Source organism: Phascolarctos cinereus, unplaced genomic scaffold (assembly GCF_003287225.1).
Source record: "Phascolarctos cinereus isolate Bilbo 61053 unplaced genomic scaffold, phaCin_HiC Scaffold_726;HRSCAF=1367, whole genome shotgun sequence".
In the NCBI taxonomy this organism is placed as follows: Eukaryota; Metazoa; Chordata; class Mammalia; order Diprotodontia; family Phascolarctidae; genus Phascolarctos; species Phascolarctos cinereus.
Genome location: NW_027556098.1, coordinates 359762556 through 359781928, shown reverse-complemented (window position 1 = coordinate 359781928; position 19373 = coordinate 359762556). Strand labels below are relative to the sequence as shown.

The following is a 19373-nucleotide window of genomic DNA, read 5'->3' as shown; positions in this document are numbered from 1 at the left end:
ATTTAGATTGTCAATTTTATTGGCATATAGTTGGGTGAACTAGTTCTTAATGTTTGCTTTTATTTCTTCTTCATTAGTTGTGAATTCACCTTTTTCATTTTTGATACTGGTAATTTGGTTTCCTTATTTTAAAAAAATCAAATAAAAAAATCAGATTAGCTAATGGCTTATCCATTTATTTTTAAAACTATCTCTAGGTTGTACTTATTAATTCAATAGAATTTTTTTACTTTCAATTTTGTTAATTTTTGTTTGATTTTCAGGATTTCTATTTTGGTATTTAATTAAAAGTTTTGAATTTGTTGATTTTCTAGGTTTGTTTTTCAGTTCCATGCCCAATTCATTGCCTCGTACTGTCTCTCCTTTTATTGATGAAAGAGTTCAGAGTTACACATTTCCCCCTAAGTACTGCTTTGGCCGCATTCCTCAGATTTTGATATGTTGTCTCATTGTTGTCATTATTATTTTGTTTTTTGTTTTTGTTTTTGTTTTTTAATTTATTTATTTATTTTTTTGGCTAGGCAATGGGGTTAAGTGAGTTGCCCAGAGTCACACAGCTAGTAAGTATCTGACCAGTCTGAGGCTGGTCCTTCTGACTCCAGGGTTGGTGCTCTATCCACTGTGCCACCTAGCTGCTCTCATGTTGTCATTATTTTTAATGAAATTATTGTTTCTATAATTTGTTCTTTGACTCATCCATTCTTTAGGATTGAATTATGTAGTTTCCAATTAATTTTTAATCTTTGTTCCAAAAGCCCTTTATGGAATGTATTTTTATTGCATTATGGTTCAAAGAAGATGCTCTTCTACATTTGTTTGAGAGATTTTTATGTCTGAATACACAGTTAATTTTTTGAATATTCTATGAGCAGCTAAGAAATATACTCTTTTCTATTATCATTCAATATTCTTCAGAATATTGCCATAGTTAACTTTTCTAAAATTCTATTTAGATCCTTAACTTCATTCTCATTTATTTTTCAGTTTATCTAGAATTGAGAGGAGTAAATAGAGGTCCCCCACTATTATAGTTGTACTATCTGTTTCTTCTTGTAAATTCATTTAACTTTTCCTTTAAGAATTTAGATGCTTGGCCATTTGGTGTATATACTTTTAGTGTTGCTATTAATTCATTGCTTATAGTACCTTTTAACAAAATGTAATTTCTTTCCTTGGGTGACTAGGTAGCATAGTGGATAGACTTCTGGGCCTGGAACTGGGTAGATGCATCTTCTTGGGTTCAAATCTGTCCTTAGAGACTTACTAGCTGTGTGACCCTGTGCAAGTCACTTAACCCTTTTTGCCTCAGTTTCTTCAGTTGTAAAAATGGGAATAATAATAGCACATACCTCCCAGGGTTGTTGTAATGATTACATGAGATATTTGTAAAGCACTTGCCACATAGTAGGTGCTTAATAAATGCTTGTTTCTTTTTTTCCTTCCTCCCTTCCTTCCTTCCTTCCTTCTTTCCTTCCTTCTTTCTTTTTTCCTTTTTCACATTCAAAGTATATTTCCAACAATGGAACTGTTGGATCTAGGGATATCTCTCTCCCCCTTCCCACATCTTTGGATTAGGCTACAAGAGACAGCACTGATTGTGAGTTCAGCTGGGCCAGAGGGACAAAATCACTAGATTATGACTCAGGCACATTACTGTCTCAGATCTCCCTACCATTTATTTTGCTTGGATACCTTCACATCCAGATCCCTAACTCTAAGAACTGTCAAGCTGTGGAAACTGACTTCACTGTCTCAACATCCATGATGGGCTTGGTCATCAAAGAGCCCTGGAAGGTGAAAGACTAAGTCAAATTATTTTTCCCCTAACCCATAGTAAGCAAACCCTACTTATTGCTCCTTTTTCCTGTTATTCCTGTGATTCCAAGCCACTATTTACTAGGTTACCCTTTTGTTCATTCCGTTCTCTCACTAATCTTTAATCTCTGTCTATTAACTGCTTCCCTATGTAACCCCTGCCCCAAAGCCCATTAGCTTAGGACTCTCTCCTTGTTGGTGAAGATGAATGTGGAGATAGCAAGACCTCTAAATTTCCACAGTCTTCTTCAAGCTTAGAGTCTTAGAGTCTTTGTGGGTGCTTCAGGCTTCCATCTTTTCCTAGAAACACACCCATGTCTTCCTAGTCCTTAAAGTACCCATATCTGATCTGACCATTCCTGATATTGTTCTACATCTCTCCTCTTTTTCACAGCTAAACACTTTGAGAAAGCTGTCTACAATCCATATCTCTACTTACCACATTTCATTCTCTTCTAAGCCTATAATCTAACTTCCAATCTCATCATCCAACTGAAACCATTCTCTACAAAGTTACCAGTGAACCCTTAATTGCTGTTCATAGAGTTCCAGGGTTTGTTTTGGCAGGTAGATTCCCAGATATTTTATATTGTCTACAGTCATTTTACATGGAATTTCTCTTTATATCTCTTGCTTCTTGGCTTTGTTGGCAATATATAGAAATGCTGATGATTTATGTGGGCTTATTTTATATCCTGCAACTTTGCTAAAGTTATTGTTTCAAGTAGTTTTTTAGTTGATTCTCTAGGATTCTATAAGTATACCATCATATTATCAGCAAAGACTGTTAGTCTTGTTTCCTCACTGTCTACTCTAATTCCTTCAATTTCTTTTTCTTCTCTCATTGAAAGAAGCTAACATTTCTACTACAATATTGAATAATAGTGGTGATAATGGACATCCTTGTTTCACCCCTGATCTTATTGGAAATGCTTCTAGCTTATTCCCATTACATGTAATGCTTCTGATGGTTTTAGATAGATACTACTTATCATTTTAAGGAAAACTCCATTTATTCCTATGCTCTCTAGTTTTTTTAATGGGAATGGTTGCTGTATTTTGTCAAAATTTTCTGCACCTATTAAGAAAATCATATGATTTCTGTTAGTTTTGTTACTGAATATGGTCAATTATACTGGTAGTTTTCCTAATATTAAACTAGCCTTGCACTTCTGGTATGAATTTCAACTAGTCATAGTGTATTATCCTGGCAATAAATTGCTGTAATCTCTTTGTCAATATTTTATTTAAAGTTTTTGCATCAATATTCATTACGGAAGTTGTTCTATAATTTTCGTTCTCTATTTTGGCTCTTCCTGGTTTAAGTATCATATTTGTGTCATAAAAGGAATTTGGTAGGACTCTTTCTTCATTTATTTTTCCAAATAATTTATATGGTATTGGAATTAATTGTTCTTTAAATGTTTGGTAGAATTAACTTGAAAATCCATCTGGCCCTGGAGATTTTTTCTTAGGACATTCATTGATGGCTGTTTTGATTTATTTTTTCTAAAATGGGGTTATTTAAGTATTGTATTTCCTCTTTTGTTAATCTGGGCAATTTATAATTTTGTATATCCATGCATTTCACTTAGATTGCCAGATGCATTGGCATCCAATTGCACAAAATAGCTCCTAATTATTGCTTTAATTTCATCTTCATTAGTGGTGAATTCACCCTTTTCATTTTTTATACTGGTAATTGTTTTCTTCTTTCTTTTTTTAAAAATCAAATTAACCAAAGGTTTATCTATTTTATTGTTTTCTCCCCCTTAAAACCAGCCCTTAGTTTTATTTATTAGTTCAAAAATCTCCTTATTTTCAATTTTATTAATCTCTCCTTTGATTTTCAGAATTTTTAATTTGGTATTTAATTGGGGATTTAAAATTTGTTCTTCTTCTAGCTTTTTTTGGTTGCATGCCCAATTCATTGGTCTTCTCTTTCTCTATTTTATTCATATAAGCATTTAGGGATATAACAATCTCCCCATAAGAATTGCTTTGGCTGCATTCCATAAGTTTTGGTATGTTGTCTCATTATTGTCATTCTCTTTGATAAAATTATTGTTTCTATGATTTTGTTTGACCCGCAGTCTTTAGGATTAGATTATTTAGTTTCTAATTCGTTTTCAGCCTATCTTTCCCTAGCCCTTTATTACATATAATTTTTATTGCATCATGATCTGAAAGGGATGCATTTAATATTTCTGCCTTTCTGCATTTGATTGTTAGGTTTATATGCCCTAATACATGGTCAATTTTTGTATAGGTGCCATATACCACTGAGAAAAAGGTATATTCCTTTCTATTCCCATTCAGTTTTCTCCAGAGGTCTATCATATCTAACTTTTCTAAAATTCTATTCACCTCCTCAACTTCTTTTTTATTCTGTGGTTAGATTTATCGAGTTCTGAGAAAAAGTTGTTGAGGTCCCCCACTAGTATAGTTTTGCTGCCTATTTCTTCCTGTAACTCATTTAACTTCTTCTGTAAGAATTCAGATGCTACCACTTGGTGCAATTATTTTTAGTATTGATATTACTTCATTATCTATGGTACCTTTTAGCAAGATATAGTTTTCTTCCTTACCTCTTTTAATTAGATCTAGTTTTGCTTTTGCTTTGTCTGAGATCAGGATTGTTACTGCTGCTTTTTTTTTCACATGACTATAGATAGCTTTGATTTCTTCATCTGAAAACTGCCTGTTCATATCTTTTTACCATTTATCAATTGGGGAATGATTTGTATTCTTATAAATTTGACTCAGTTCTCTATGTATTTTTGAAATGAGGCCTTTATCAGAAACACTGACTGTAAAAATTGTTTTCTCAGCTTTTTGCTTTCCTTCTTAATCTTGGTTGCATTGGCTTTGTTTGCGCAAAGCCTTTTAATGTAATGTAATCAAAATTATCCATTTTGCATTTCATAATGTTCTCTATCTCTTGTTTGGTCATAAATTCTTCCCTTCTCCATACATCTGACAGGTAAACTATTTCTTACTCTCCTACTTTGCTTATAATATTACCCTTTATGTCTAAATTGTGTATCCATTTTGACCTTATCTTGGCATACAGTTGTAAGATGTTGGTCTATTCCTACTTTCTTTTACATTATTTTCCAATTTTCCCAGCAGTTTTTGTCAAGTAGTGAGTTCTTATCCCAGAAGCTGGAGTCTTTGGGTTTATCAAATAGTATATTAATACAGTCATTGACTACTGTGTCTTGTGTGCCTAACCTATTCCACTGATTCACCACTCTATTTCTTAGCCACTACCAAGTAGTTTTGATGATTGCTGCTTTATAATACATTTTTAGATCTGGTATGGCTAGGGGTAATTTCTTCCAACAACTATTTTAACCGCTTGTTTTGAGATATCACAGCAGTTTTCCTCAATAATTTCTTAAATGATGCCATCTTTTTTTTTTTTTAATCATGACCTTCAGGCAGCCCAATAATTTTTAAGTTATGTCTCCTGGATCTATTTTTCAGGCCAGTTATTTCTCCAATGAAGTATTTTACATTTTCTTCTATTTTCATTCTTTTGATTTTGTTTGACTAATTCTTGATATCTCATAGGGTTATTAGCTTCCATTTGCCCAATTCTAGTTTTTAAGGAATTACTTTCTTCAGTTAGCTTTTCTACCACTTTTTCTATTTGGCCAATTCTACTTTTAAAGGAGTTGTTTTCTTCAGTCAATTTTTGTGCTTCGTTTTCCAAGTTGTTGACTCTTTTTTGATAATTCTCCTACATAACTCTCGTTTCTTTTCCCAATTTTTCTTCTACCTCTCTTACTTGATTTTTAAGATCTTTTTTGAGCTCTATCAAGAGGACTTTTTGGTCTTGAGACCAATTCATATTTCCCTTTGAAACTTCACATGTAGACATTTTGACATTGTCCCCTTCTGAGTCTGTGTTTTGATGTTCTCTGTTGCCATAGTAGCTTTCTATTGTGGGGGCTCTTTTCTTTTTCTTACTCATTTTCCAGACTATTTCATGACTTTTAAAGTTGAGCTCTGCTCCTGGGGCACAGAGGTCACTATCCCAAGCTTCTTATGCTAGGGATCAGGGGCCTGATTACTGGCTTTTCACACAAAGGCCTCAGATGTTTGTAACTTGCCCACTGTGCTGGGGATGGCCAGGCCTAGTCAAGTTTGTTGAATTGGGCTTGCAGGGCTTGAAACTTATCTCACTGCTGGCCTGCTAAGCCAGGACTGAGGGGCCTCAGTTGCTGATCTATGCTGTGACTAAGAGCCTCTGGCTGGCTTGCTTGGACACTCTGTGCTGGACTGTGCTCTGCTTTTACCAAAGTGAGACAGATCTTTCCTGAAGTCCTTCTCAGTTCTCTTAAGCTGGGAAATTGTTTCACTCCATCTTTTTGTGGGTTCTGTTGCTCCAGAATCCATTTAGACACTTAATTTAATGTTGTTTCTGAGGGAAACTGGGGAGAGCTCAGGCAACTTCCTGACTTCTCTCTGTCATCTTTGCTATGCCCCTCAAAAAAAAAAAAGAAATTTTAAAAAGTTATAATGGACTTTGTAGCTATCTGCAAAGAGATGATAACTGAACCTATGAGACCTTTGAGAACATGCATAGAGAAAGTATGGAAAAATAAGTGGGCCCCAGACAGAGCCTTTAGGGACATCTACAGTCAGGGTAGGACATCAATGATGACCCATCAAAGGAGATAAGTGGTCAGAGAGCTGAGCTAAAAACGAGGAGAGCATCTTCATGAAAGCTGAGGGAAGATAACACATCCCAAAGGAGGCAGTGGTGAACAGTATTGAACACTAAGGAGAAGTAAAGAAGGATGGGGATTAAGGAGGGAAAACATTGGATTTAACAATAAAGAGATTGTTAGTAACTTCTGAGAGAGCAATTTAGTCCAGTGATGGGATTAGCATTCAGATTACAAGGAATTCAGAAGTGAGTAGAAAGAAAGTGAAATCAATGAATATAGTCTTTCTTGGGACAGGTATCTGTGCTCTATTTGTGCTCCTTCTTTTGCACTGGGATACCTGCCTTATCCCTTTTCCTGGAATTCTCTATACCTGAACCTTCCACACTAGAAACTTCCAGCATTCTAGCCAATCCCTGGATACTTCCTTACTGTGACATCAAAGGTGGAAACCAATTAGTTGTGACTTCCCTTTCCTATAAAACACAGTGGACCTATCCCAAGACTGCATCAAGAAACAACTTTGAGTATGCACTAAACTTAGAGGAGTGACTTTCACAATTTGTACTCAAGATCATGATGACCATCCCTCCCAGAATCATTGATCCCCTTCCTCACCCTGCCTTGGCCAGATGGTTGACTCCCCGGAGATCCAGATTCTCTTCTATTGGCTAATTCTCATGTATGTCCTGGCCCCTTTTCTCTTCAGTGACTGTGATCCAAATATATCCTGTCTTCCCTTTCTTCTCTCACCCTCTTTATGTCTCCATAGGATTCTCAAATGTCATGTATGTAAGTTAAAATGTGCCAAATAGGCACTGGCCCTGAAATCAGGAGGACCTGCATTCAAATCTGACCTCAGACCAAACACTTGACACTTACTAGCTGTGTAACCCTGGGCAAGTCACTTAACCCCAATTGCCTAAAAAGAAAAAAAAAGAAAAAAATGTGCCAAATAAAGACCATGACTTTCAGTATTTACCAGCCTGCTTCTTCTGTGAAAACCTCTTAAATCCTTAAAAACAGTTGCAATGGACTGGGAAAGAGGGGATGATTGAAGGAGTTATGTAAACCTCTGTTGAGGATATGGGAGGTAATGGATTGATGGAGAAAGTGTGGAATAAGACTTGGCCTTTGCAAGGAGATAGACCACCTTTTCTTTGGAGAATAGAACAAAGAGAAAATAGGGCAGGGGGCTGATATAAAGGAGTCGAGATGTAGAGTAGGAGAGAAGAGAACTCATAAGGAAGACCTCTTTTATCTCAGTAAAGGAATAGATGGAGAGGTCCTGTTTGGAGAAGGAGAAAATGTAGAATTTGGCTTGGAGAGAAGAGGCTTTCTGATTCTTTTCCTTCAAGGCTTTTCTTGGGTCTTCTACTCTTCTCATTCTACACTATCCCTTAGTTTATCAGCTCTCATGGGTTCAATGATCAACTTTATGCAGATGAGTCTCAGATTTATATATTCAGCCCTAATCTTTCTCCTGAATTTTAGAATCCAACTTCTAGCTGCCAGGTAGGTGCACATCACCTAATCTTGCCAGCATCTCAAACTCAATATGTCCCAAACATAACATCATTCTTTCTAAATCTGTCTCTGCACTAAACTTCCTGATTTCAGTGGAGGTCACCACTATGATCCCAATCACCTAGGTTCATCACCTCAGAAGTTGTCCTTGATTCTTGCTTCTCCTTCCCCCACTCCCAATATTCAATCAATTGCCAAGTTGGTCTTCCATGTCATCCCTTCCCCTTTCTGTATGTACACACTGTCTCCAGCTCAGGTTAGGTTTTCAATACCACCTTCTTGAACTATTATAACACAACCAAATTGAGAGTCTCTCCCTACTCTACCCTATTCTTTACCCAGCTGTGTCCAAAAACATTCCTGTAATCCTCTGCTTGGTGCCCCATCGTTCCCCAGTCTTGATGTGTCCTCCCTTCTCAAATTATTTCATAGTGACTTATCCAGGTTAGAAAGCCAGCCTGATCTAGTGGATAGAATGATGGACTCGGAGTGAGACATGGGAAATAGTGGGCAAATCACTTAAACTCTATAAGCCTTTCTTAGCCTTAGAGGGACTAATCATATTTTCCCCCTGCTAATCACAAAATTTTACTTTTTCAATTAATTAATTAATTAATTTTTAGTTTTCAACATTCACTTCCATGAGATTTTGAGTTTTAAATTTTCTCCCCATCCATTCCCTCCCCCTACCCCAAGATGGCGTGCAATCTGATATAGGCTGTACATATACATTCATATTAAACATATTTTCACATTAGTCGTGTTGTAAAGAAGCTTTAGAACGAATGGGAAGAACCACAAGAAAGAAGAAACAAAATAACAACAAAAAAGATAGCAAATAGTATACTTCAATCGGCATTCAAACTCCATAGTTCTTTGTCTGGGTGTAGATAGAATTTTCCATCATGAGTTTTTTGGAGTTACCTTAGATCCTTGCATTGCTAAGAAGAGATAAATAAGTCTATCAAAGGCAGTCATCGCACAGTGTTGCTGTTACTGTGTATACTGTTCTGATTCTGCTCACTTCACTCAGCATCAGTTCATTTAAGTCTTTCCAGGTTTTTCTGAAGTCTGCCTGCTCATCATTTCTTTTTTTTATTATTAATTTATTTTGATTTATCAACAATCACTTCCATAAGCTTTTGAGTTTTTAATTTTTCTCCCCATACCTCCCCTTCTCCCTCCCCAAGACAGCATGCAATCTGATATAGGCTATACATATACATTCTTATTAAACATATTTTCAGATTAGTCATCTTGTAAAGAGGAATTAGAACCAATAGGAGGAGCCACATGAAAGAGGAAACAAAATAAAACAGAAGAAAAAAATAGAGTAAGTATGCTTTGATCAGCATTCAAACTCCATAGTTCTTTCTCTGGATGTGGATAGCATTTTCCATAATGAGACTTTTGGAGATGTCTTAGATCCTTGCATTGCTGAGAAGGGCTAAGTAAGTCTATCAAAGTTAGTGATTGAACAATATGGCTGTTGCTGTGTACAATGTTCTCTTGGTTCTGCTCACTTCACTCAGCATCAGTCCATACAAGTCTTTCCAGGTTTTTCTGAAGTCTGCCTGCTCATCATTTCTTATAGAACAATAGTATTCAATTACATTAATATACCACAACTTGTTCAGCCATTCCCCAATTGATGGGCATCCCCTCAATTTCCAATTCTTTGCCACCACAAAAAGAGCTGCTATAAATATTTTTGTGCATGTACGTTCTTTTCCCATTTTTATGACCTCTTTGGGATACAAACCTAGTAGAGGTATTGCTGGATCAAAGGGTACACACAGTTTTATAGCCCTTTGGACATAGTTCCAAATAGTTCTCCAGAATGGTTGGATCAATCCACAAACACTACCAACAATGCATTATGTTCCAATTTTGCTACATCTTCTCCAACATTTATCATTTTCTTATTTTGTCATGTTAGCCAATCTGATAGGTATGAGATGATACCCCAGAGTTTTGATCTGTATTTTAGAGGGGCTAATTTTACAGACTGGAGAAGTGAGGGCTCTCTAAGCCATGCCCCACCACTGAGCAGCAAATGTTCTTTAAATGCATGGTTCTATGATGTGCTCCCACCATATCACTAAAGTGAAAGCAGACTGCAATGCACAGTTTATCTATACAAGTAGAGTCTATTAAATGATGACAGCTGGCTTAATCCAGAGAAGATGAAAAGGGATGCTAGAATTGTGGCTGCCTCTGACATTCTTCCCAGGCCTCTGACAAAGATGAATCTGTCTCCATACAGACAGCAAGCTCCCACATCTATTAAGGGAAAGTGGTACGATCTGAGGCTGAATTGTTCTTGCTTAGATAGATGAAAAAGCCTCACTTTTGATGTAGGTAAGGCCTCATTCTCATTTGCCTATGAAGGTCTTGGGGGCACTAATTGGCCAAGATTCCAGAGGGGGAGCTCAAGGACAACTCCGGAACTTGTGATTGGCCTTCAAGAGGACTAATTGCCTCTTCCTAGGGCAGGTTCTCATAACTATCCTCAGAATTACTTTGAAGTAGTATTTTCTGGAGGGTGGGTATGGGAAGAGCTTACCCAGTAAGACTTCTCAACAAAAATTACCAAGAGGAAAAACAATTGACCTTTAATAGGCAAGCTAAGATTTACAAAGGGTTTTGATGAACTTTAAAGAAACTATTACTTCAACATGAAATCAAAAAAGGTTACAATTGTTTGGTCTTCTCTGACTCTTCATGACCCCATTTGGGGTTTTCTTGACAGAGATACTGGAGTGGTTAGCCATTTCCTTCTCCAGCTCATTTTATACATGAGGAAACTGAGACAAACAGGATTAAGTGTTTTGCCAGGGTCACACATAGTAAGTGGCTGAGGATTTGTGCTAGAGAAGATGAGTCTTCCTGACTCCAGGCCCAGCACTCTATCCATTATGCCACCTAGCTGCCCTAAGGGTCACAAGACATTATACTAAATACAAATATTTATTCTACTAAAGAAATTTCCTAAAATGGGAGCTGCACTGACAATGGTAGTAGACAGTAAGTAATAAGTGGATCCAGTCCCATTTATGAGTTTGGTCTGTTACTTAACTTTGGTTTCTACAAGGAGAAAATTAATACATTAAGGACACCCGGAGTCTCTAGGGGGAAAGAATAATACATAAAACAATGACTGAGAAAAAATTCACCCCAACCAACTTTTGGGCAGCTAGTTCACAGAGTGCCAGGCTGAAGTCAGGAAGACTCATCTTCCTGAGTTCAAATCTGGCCTCAGACACTTATTAGCTGCTGTGTGACCCTGGGCAAATCACTTAACCCTGTTTGCCTCAATTTCCTCATCTGTAAAGTGAGCTGGAGAAGGAAATGGCAAACCACTCTAGTGTCTTAGCCAAGAAAACCCCAAATAGAGTCACGAATAGTCAAACATGACTGAAAATGATTGAACAACAATGAAAAAATACTTTAAGATTATAAATAGCAGTCTGGAAAAGAGTAAATTCCCACACTGGTCTTTTAGGTACTGATCAGTAAGTGTTGTATCTTTACACACACACACACACATACACACACACACCATCCAGTAAGATATAAAATTCTTGAGGGAAGGGACCATTTTTAAAATGTAGATATAAGGGCAGCTTGGTGGCCCAGTGGATAGAGCACTGGCCGTGAAGTCAGGAGGACCTGAGTTCAAATCTGGCCTCTGACCAAGCACTTGACACTTACTAGATGTGTGACCCTGGGCAAGTCACTTAACCCCAATTGCCTAAAAAAAAATATTGGTATACCCAGAACCTAACACAGTGTTTTACACATAGTAGTGTGTAATTTGTTGTAGTCTTACATACTTAAAATTTGTCTAGTTGGTATTAAAGGTTTTGGGCAGGGCACTTTTAGTGGCCACCAAAGTATTTTCATGGGCAGAGCTAGGAAGGTTTAGTCTTTTCTGGACTTAGAGAAAGCATAGGACATGTTCAGTCTGGAATCTATTTAGACAGGAGTAGAAAGTAGATAAGAACAGAGAAGAACCTGTAGCTGTTATAAGCAAGTTTGTTCTACTCTCCTTCTCCTTTTTCTCCCTCTCCTTCCCAGGAGGGAACTGCCCCCAGCTTTGTGATTCCAGACACTTCTCCAGCCTCTGGCCTCCATATTAGCAAAGTGAGGGGATTGGACCAGATAGTCTCTCAGGCAACCTTTCTGGCTCTGACATTCTAAAATCAGCTCTGACAATCCATGTACTGTGTTCTATGTTCTAAGGTCTCTTCCAGTTCTGATGTCGATTTTATGACATTTTACTCCTGTCCCTGGATAGAAAACCCCAGATTCAGGCACCTCTGCTGCCCTCAAGCTCCCTAGCTCTGTCTGGTGAGAAAGCGGGTTTCCCTTGCTCACCTAGGGGCTGCCCTCATAGCCCTCTCTTTGATTTCGAGTGGGTTGGCTGATATTTAAATGCCTTCCTGAGAAGAGTTCCAACAGACCGTTAGGGTTTAGGGATATCCAGCATCTAAAAACCTCTCAGCCCCCAGACGTCGAAGTGACTGGGAGAAGCATGAAAGACTTGCCCTTTGACCCACTGGACAGCAGAAATGGGAGGAAACCACCCCAGGACTGAAAAGGGTAGAAATGACAAGGTCAGACCGAGTCTGACAGGATTAACGGAAAGTCTATAGGCCTGTGCTAATTTGGTCTTCTTCCGCTTAACTCCCCAGCGAAGCTTTACAGCCTAACTTTGTCCTGGGCCTGAAGACAGAAGCAATTTGTGCTGCCAGCAGTCCGGCAATAGGGAAGCCCCTTCAAATTCCCTGGCCACCTTGGTAAGGAGGTAGGGGAGGAACCCAGTGAAGAAAAGGCCTTGGACCTCCAGCTGCACATTATGCCAGGCCTCGGGGCTTCGTTTATTCAGTTGCCCCGGCAAAGGCAGTGGAGGCAGGACAGGCCCAGGTTTCAGAGAAGTGAGTCTGAGATCTTGTTGCAGCCTGCAGAGAACTCCAGATTAGGGTCTCCTGCTCAAAAGAACACAGAAACGGTGTTTGTGGGGGCAGATCTGGAGGCCACGGAGACCCTAAACATCGAGTAGATCTGGTGATGTCCAAGAAGGACCTAAAGGCAGTCTGTAGGGTGCTGGGCCGAGAAGTCCCCAAGTCTGTCACAACCAAGGACCTTCGCAGCTGGCTTTTGGAGAATTCGGGCGCGTCAGGGAGGACGATCAGGAGGACTCACGCCTCAATCAAGGCGGCCCACCGCCCTTTGGGGATGAGAGGAGGCTGGGATGACGCGGAGTCTGGACAGGAGGACTTGGAGGAGAGAGCTCCCTTCCCCGCAGAGGCTAGCAGGGACCAAGTGGGGCCTGGAGGATTTGCAGCCAGACTGGACGGCGGCGGAGCCACTGACGCAAAGGGCAAGACGCAGGGGAAGATGAGCAAGGCCGAGGCTGAGGCAGAGCCCCCCGACTCTTCCTCCATCTCCGCAGGGCGCCTGGGCAATGGTGGGGGCAATGAGCTCCCGTCCTCGGAGAGACGAGGATTCCCGGGCTCCCGGAAGCTCTTTGGCTGGAGGGCGAGAGGCAAAGCGATCAAGCGGCTGGAGCTCGTCCTGGACAACCTCGGGGAGAGCAGCTCCAAAGACCTGCGCTCCGAGGAGGGCAAGCAGGCCAGAACTTGCCTAAAAGTACCCGAGTGTTCTTCCCCGCGGGAGCTGCCCGACGCTACGAAGCGGCGTTCCACGCCGTCGGGCCCGACAGAGGAGCAGTTGGGGGTCTCCCCAGAGGTGGAGGTGCGGGGTGGCGAAGCGCGCCTGCCCCCTTGGACCACTTCTCAGGAGAAGGCAAATCGAAGCTTCAACTACGGGCCCGAGTTATTTTGGCATCAGCTGAGCCGACTTCGGCCCCGGCCCCGGGAGCCCTACATGAGCTTCGCCGCCCAGGTGACTGGGCTGGTCGGCGCTTGGGTAGAGAAGGCCGGGGCGATGACACGGGAGGAGGTAATAGAGCTGATTCGACTCGAACACGTGATGGATCAGCTCCCCGAGCAGCTCCGCCATCTTGTGCTGGCCCAGCAGCCCAAGACGGCCATGCAGGCGGCCGCTCTGGCGGACCAGATCTCCTCCCAAAGGGGCCGTCGTTCGGGGTCGCGGCCCGGGCCCGGGCCCGGGATCTGGCCTTCGTTCTCCCAAGTGCAGGCTTCCCCTATTGGAAAGGGGTTCAAGTAAAGCACCCAGAAAGGCCACACTGTCAGAAAGGAGGCCACGTCCAAGAAGGAATCCCAGTCATCGGGGGCCGGTTGGGGATGGAAGCCCACTCCTGTCCGCACCTGTCACAAATGTGGCAAGGTTGGACATACTCGAGCCAACGGCCCAGCTGGAATTCCACAGATACCTAATTCAGGGCCAGGATAAGGGTATTAGAGTGAGAAGGGTAAAGCAGGGAAAGGGACTATGGAGAACCGGGGTTAGGGATGGGGGTGGCGGGAAGCCCGAGGAGGGAAGGAAGAGACCCCTGTGGCTGGAGTATAGACAACCTTCAATTAAACATTTTTTTAAAAAAATATTTTACTAATGCATTTTATTTTCAACAAACTTGTTAAGGGCCAAGAAATGCACACTATGCTGGGTTGTGGGGTAAGAAAAACTGAAGTGACCCAGCTTCGGGCCTCAAGACTCTTACATTTCATTGGTGGGAAATAGGAGCAAGGTACGGAGTAGCAAAGAAGAGGTACTGGTAAAGTCCTGTACATATTTTTAAGGAATAATACCTTAAGGCTGAAGAATCACTTTCAGTTGGGGATGGAGGTTGGGTAAGTAGATCAGAAAAGATTTAGTTAAAGTGTGCTCCCTCTGCTGAGTTTTAAGGGAAGAGGATTCTAAAGGCAGACCTAAGATTTTCCATTCCAGCCATGGGGATCGTCTATAGGAGTACCAGGAGTCTAGAGGAATGGAGATTGGGAACCATTTTCCCTCCCTGTACTTCATTTTCCCCATCTGCAAAGGGAGGGCCTTAGACTAGATAACTTCTTCATACTCCAACCATCCATCCATCCATCCATCCAAGCAGTGGATTTGGCTTCCAGTACAGCCACTCCCCTGGAAAAGGGAGTCACGAACCTCTTCATCTCCAGAGCCTGTGATCCTCTTGGAAGGGAACATAGGTGCTTGGGCAACATGGTCACTGGGAATAGAAGTGGGGAGTACAAGTGAAAGAGAAATAGGGATACTGAGCTACTGGCTGAATTTCCTGATTCTGGGTCGTGAACTTTGTAAAACTGTTTTAAGGTTGAGTGACCCTCTGGAAAGAGTCTAGGACCCCCTACCTCAAACCCAGATAACATTCTCTTGAGGGACCCTACTCCAGGCTCCAACATTTCAGCTTTTCCACCTGACCCAGCCCAGAGCCACCATGAGCTGCTGGGGCTTTGGTTGTCACTGGTGGGGTTGGGGGGATACCTGGACATCTCGCTTGGTTTCCATCTGTGCTGGGACCTAGGTGTATCAGGATAGTAATAAAATTGGCCAGTTTGTTTCCATGTCCCATTCTGAACCTGCCTTATTCTCTTGTACACTTTTATGTCCTATTGATGGTCTTTTCATTCTTTTATATCTGCAACTTCCCATTAATTAATGCCTTCCCCCATTAATTAATGCCTTCCTTCTCCCCCTCATCTCCCAGGTATAGAGTTCTGCTTTGTAATAGGTTTAGTCAAGTAAAAGAAACCAACTTTTTGGCCATATTGAGAAACATATCTCATTTCACTCCTCTATCTCATCTTCTCTCTTTGGGAGGTGAGAAGTAAATTTCATCATCAGTCCTCCAAAGTCATGTTTGGTCATTGCATGGATTAAAGAACATTGAAATTTTCTAAACAAGAGAAGGACCTGGAGAGTTGAGAATCTTCACGTGGTTCATGTACATTAGGCAGCCTTGGGATCCCAAAGTACTTTGGACCTCAGGTCTGGGCTGCATACAGGGATCAGTCTGGCCAGGCATAGCAAATAGTCTTCCCAGGTGAGGCTTGGTGCTGAATCTTTGCCATAGAGTAGAAGAGTAGAGCTGGAAAGGAACCCAGAGGTCATCTCCCCCAATTCCCCTCCCTTTGGCAGATAAGTAAACTGAGACCTAGAGAGGTCTGGGTTCACCTGACCACAGAGAAAGGAGGAGTAAAAACAAATAGCCAGAAGACATGAAGGACTTAAATGATCCTGACTCTAAACCCCTCCTGCAGGGACTGCCACAGTGAAAGCAGGGAAGAGAGAAGTAGAGGGTTCATTAGCACAGACCATTGAAGCAGTAACAGATGGAGAGGTCTAGGAAGCTGGGTCAAATGTTCTTATGCCTTTGGACTATAGGAACCAAGAGTCAGGGTCACTAAGAGGAGGCTCATCATAATTCCCTGCCATTCAGAATCCAAAGCCAGGAGTCAACATAAGACTACTCGAAGTGAATCTGTCCAATCTGGCGATGAAGATGAAGTTTCTGAAACTGAGTCTTTTGGCATCTCCTGTTAGAACCAGAAAGGCCAAACAGAGAGAGTCTAAATTTCAGTTGGATCCAAATACTGCTCTATTGGCTTAAGAAACTTATGCTGAGTCACAGTGCTCAGGTGTTTCATTCACTGAAAGCCACAGAACAAGGAACAAACAATGGAAATGAAAGGAAGAAGCTGATGCAGAAGCTGAAGTGGAAGATAATAAGGACAGGCCAAGCAAATGTAAACCAGAAGGAATATGTAGCTGCTTCCCAACCAGGAAGCATCTCTGAATCCACATGCGTGAATACTCAGAGTTTAGATACTGAACAGACTGCTCCTGCTCCAGGAAGCAGGCCCAATCAATGCAAAGATGAAATTTGGGTATTTGATGATAAATCCTTAGTGAAAAGTTCATAAGAAAAACCAGAAGTACAGACACCATTGCAAAAAAGTCTTCAGAAGGAAAGAATTTAAACAAAGAGCCATATATGTTGGAGGAGGAAAAAGAAACAAGTTATGAAGAACTTCAGCAAAGCAACTTTGAAAAACAATTTTCTTCTCAAAGCCAGTCAACACTAGATAAAACCAAATCAGAACACACACACACACACACACACACACACACACACACACACACCCACACACACACACACCCCAAAACAAACGATTTAAAAAACCCAGGTACTGACAGGGTAAGAAAAGCTCTTGTTCTTTCAGTTGAATGTAAGGAGGGGAGCAAACAGAATGAAAAGGCAGAGGAAATCAGTGAGGTTACAGAAATTACAGGTAATGAGAATAGTGACCACAAAATCAGCATCATTGAAGATTCTAATGACAAAAAAGAACATTTGAAAAAATACCGAGATAAGCCCCACCTCTGTTTCCAACAGGTCCCATGATTACAGTAATTCTGTCCTGTTAGCTCTCAGCAATTATGAGGACCAGGTATCTGAAGATAATGAGAGTGAAGAATATACACTGTGTTTTATTGAGAGTAGTGAGCAAAAGCTTTCATCAGAAAAAGATTCAGAAGATAATCCATCAAATGATGTATTCTTTGGCCTTGATAAAAACCTCTGGATTGAGTTATGATAAGAATTATTACACAGAGAAAAAAACCAAAGTAGCCAGTGAGCAGGAAAATGATGAAGAAGAAAGTGAAGAGAAGGAACCTATAGACCAGGAAGAAAATGAAGATGAGTTTATAGATGAAGATGACTTATTAAGTAACACCAAATCTAACCTCTTGAAGTTGTCGAGTAGCAGCATAGATCGTGGTCTGGGTAGTAAGCAACTTGGAGGCTTGTATATTAACTTTAATGCAGAAAAAAATGCCCTTACACAAACAAAAGAGAAAAACCAAAAGGAGCTCTTGCAGAAAATCGTAATTACTCCTGATTTTAAAAAGAAGGATTGCAGCCCACCATACGAGGAACCACAATGTCAACTTAAGAAAAAACGCAGAGAGGAACAGAAAAAAACAGCTGGAGATGGCTGGTTTGCTATGAAAGCCACAGAATGGACAACTGAACTGAAAAACAATCTCAAAGCACTTCAGATAAGAACCAGTATGGAACCTAAAAGGTTTTACAAGAAAAATGATAGAGATGGTTGCCCTAAATATTTCCAGGTTGGAATGATTGCTGACAATCCCACTGACTTCTATCATTCATGAATTCCTAAGAAGCAAAGGAAAAGAACAATTGTGGAAGAATTGCTGGCTGATTCTGAATTCAGAAGGTACAATAAAAGACAGTAAATAGAGATCATGATGGAAAAAGCCACTAATGCAACCAGAAAGAAGTTTCAGAAAAAGAAGACATTTCAAAACTAAAATTTAGTTACCTAAACATAACCTCAAGATTTTTTTCATCTTTATTTTTCCTTTATTCACTAAATATGGAGAGAGAGAGAGAGACAGAGAGAGAGAGAGAGAGAGAGAGAGAGAGAGAGAGAGAGAGAGAGAGAGAGAGAGAGAGAGAGAGAGAGAGAGAACCTGGTCAGATTCTGGCTACGCTGGAGGCAAGCCAATATAGTTAGCACATGCTGTATTCTGTATCTACTAGGGAGGCTTCAATACTTGTTAAATGGGAGTGATCTGCAAATGGCTGAGGGATTAAAGCAAGGAGGAAAAAAGAGGGAGATCTTGACTGAATGATGGAAAGTCATGCTGAAGGTGGAGAGATATATTTCTGGACAGAGACCTTAAAGTGCTCTAATCTGTAGGGATTTGGTGCATTGGGAAATTACTTCTTATGAGAGTATTGTGTCTCCCAGGGCAATATCTTGACTCAAGAGAAGGGAAATCAAAGTCTTTTTTTTGGGGGGGGGGAATCAGCATCTAGAAGGGTGGAAAGACATGAACCAAGATAGGAGATTGTATAGCAAATTGTAAATAAAATTACCATAGGTAAGCAGAAGGTTGAGTTGGACTGAACAATTTGGGATACAAGGGAATTTCCACCTTGGGGACCTCATTATCTTCCTCAGGAATTGATACTGCTAAGACTGGGACACAACAACAACAAAAAGATGAAGCAGCAAGATCTAAGGGGCAATAATAGAAACTGTTCAGAATAGAGTACACAGACTTGGTATTTTTTTTTTCGGCCAAAGACAAGGTTTATTAAAGATCCACCATATTGGCCAGACTCTTAAGGAATGTAAACATCTGTAATGCTTATATTGACAAGCTGGCTAGAATGAGTCTCAGCCATTGGCTACATTTTAAGAATCTGAACACTTGGCTAGATTCTTAAAGAATCTGAGCCATGACTTGTTATTTTAGAAGCCTTAATTCCATTAAGTACACAAAGAGACTTAAGAAAGAATAAATAAGTATGAAGTCCATGAATCAAAGAATAAAAATTTGGAAAAGACAGAAAAGTAAGAGAATTAATGAAGAGAA

At 40.4% G+C, this 19373-nt stretch overlaps 1 pseudogene; it reads left to right on the top strand.

The window, feature by feature from the left end:
- Window positions 1-13091: 13091 nt before the first annotated feature.
- On the top strand, window positions 13092-18299 carry LOC110206027 (deoxynucleotidyltransferase terminal-interacting protein 2-like; annotated as a pseudogene).
- The last annotated feature ends 1074 nt before the right edge of the window (window positions 18300-19373 follow it).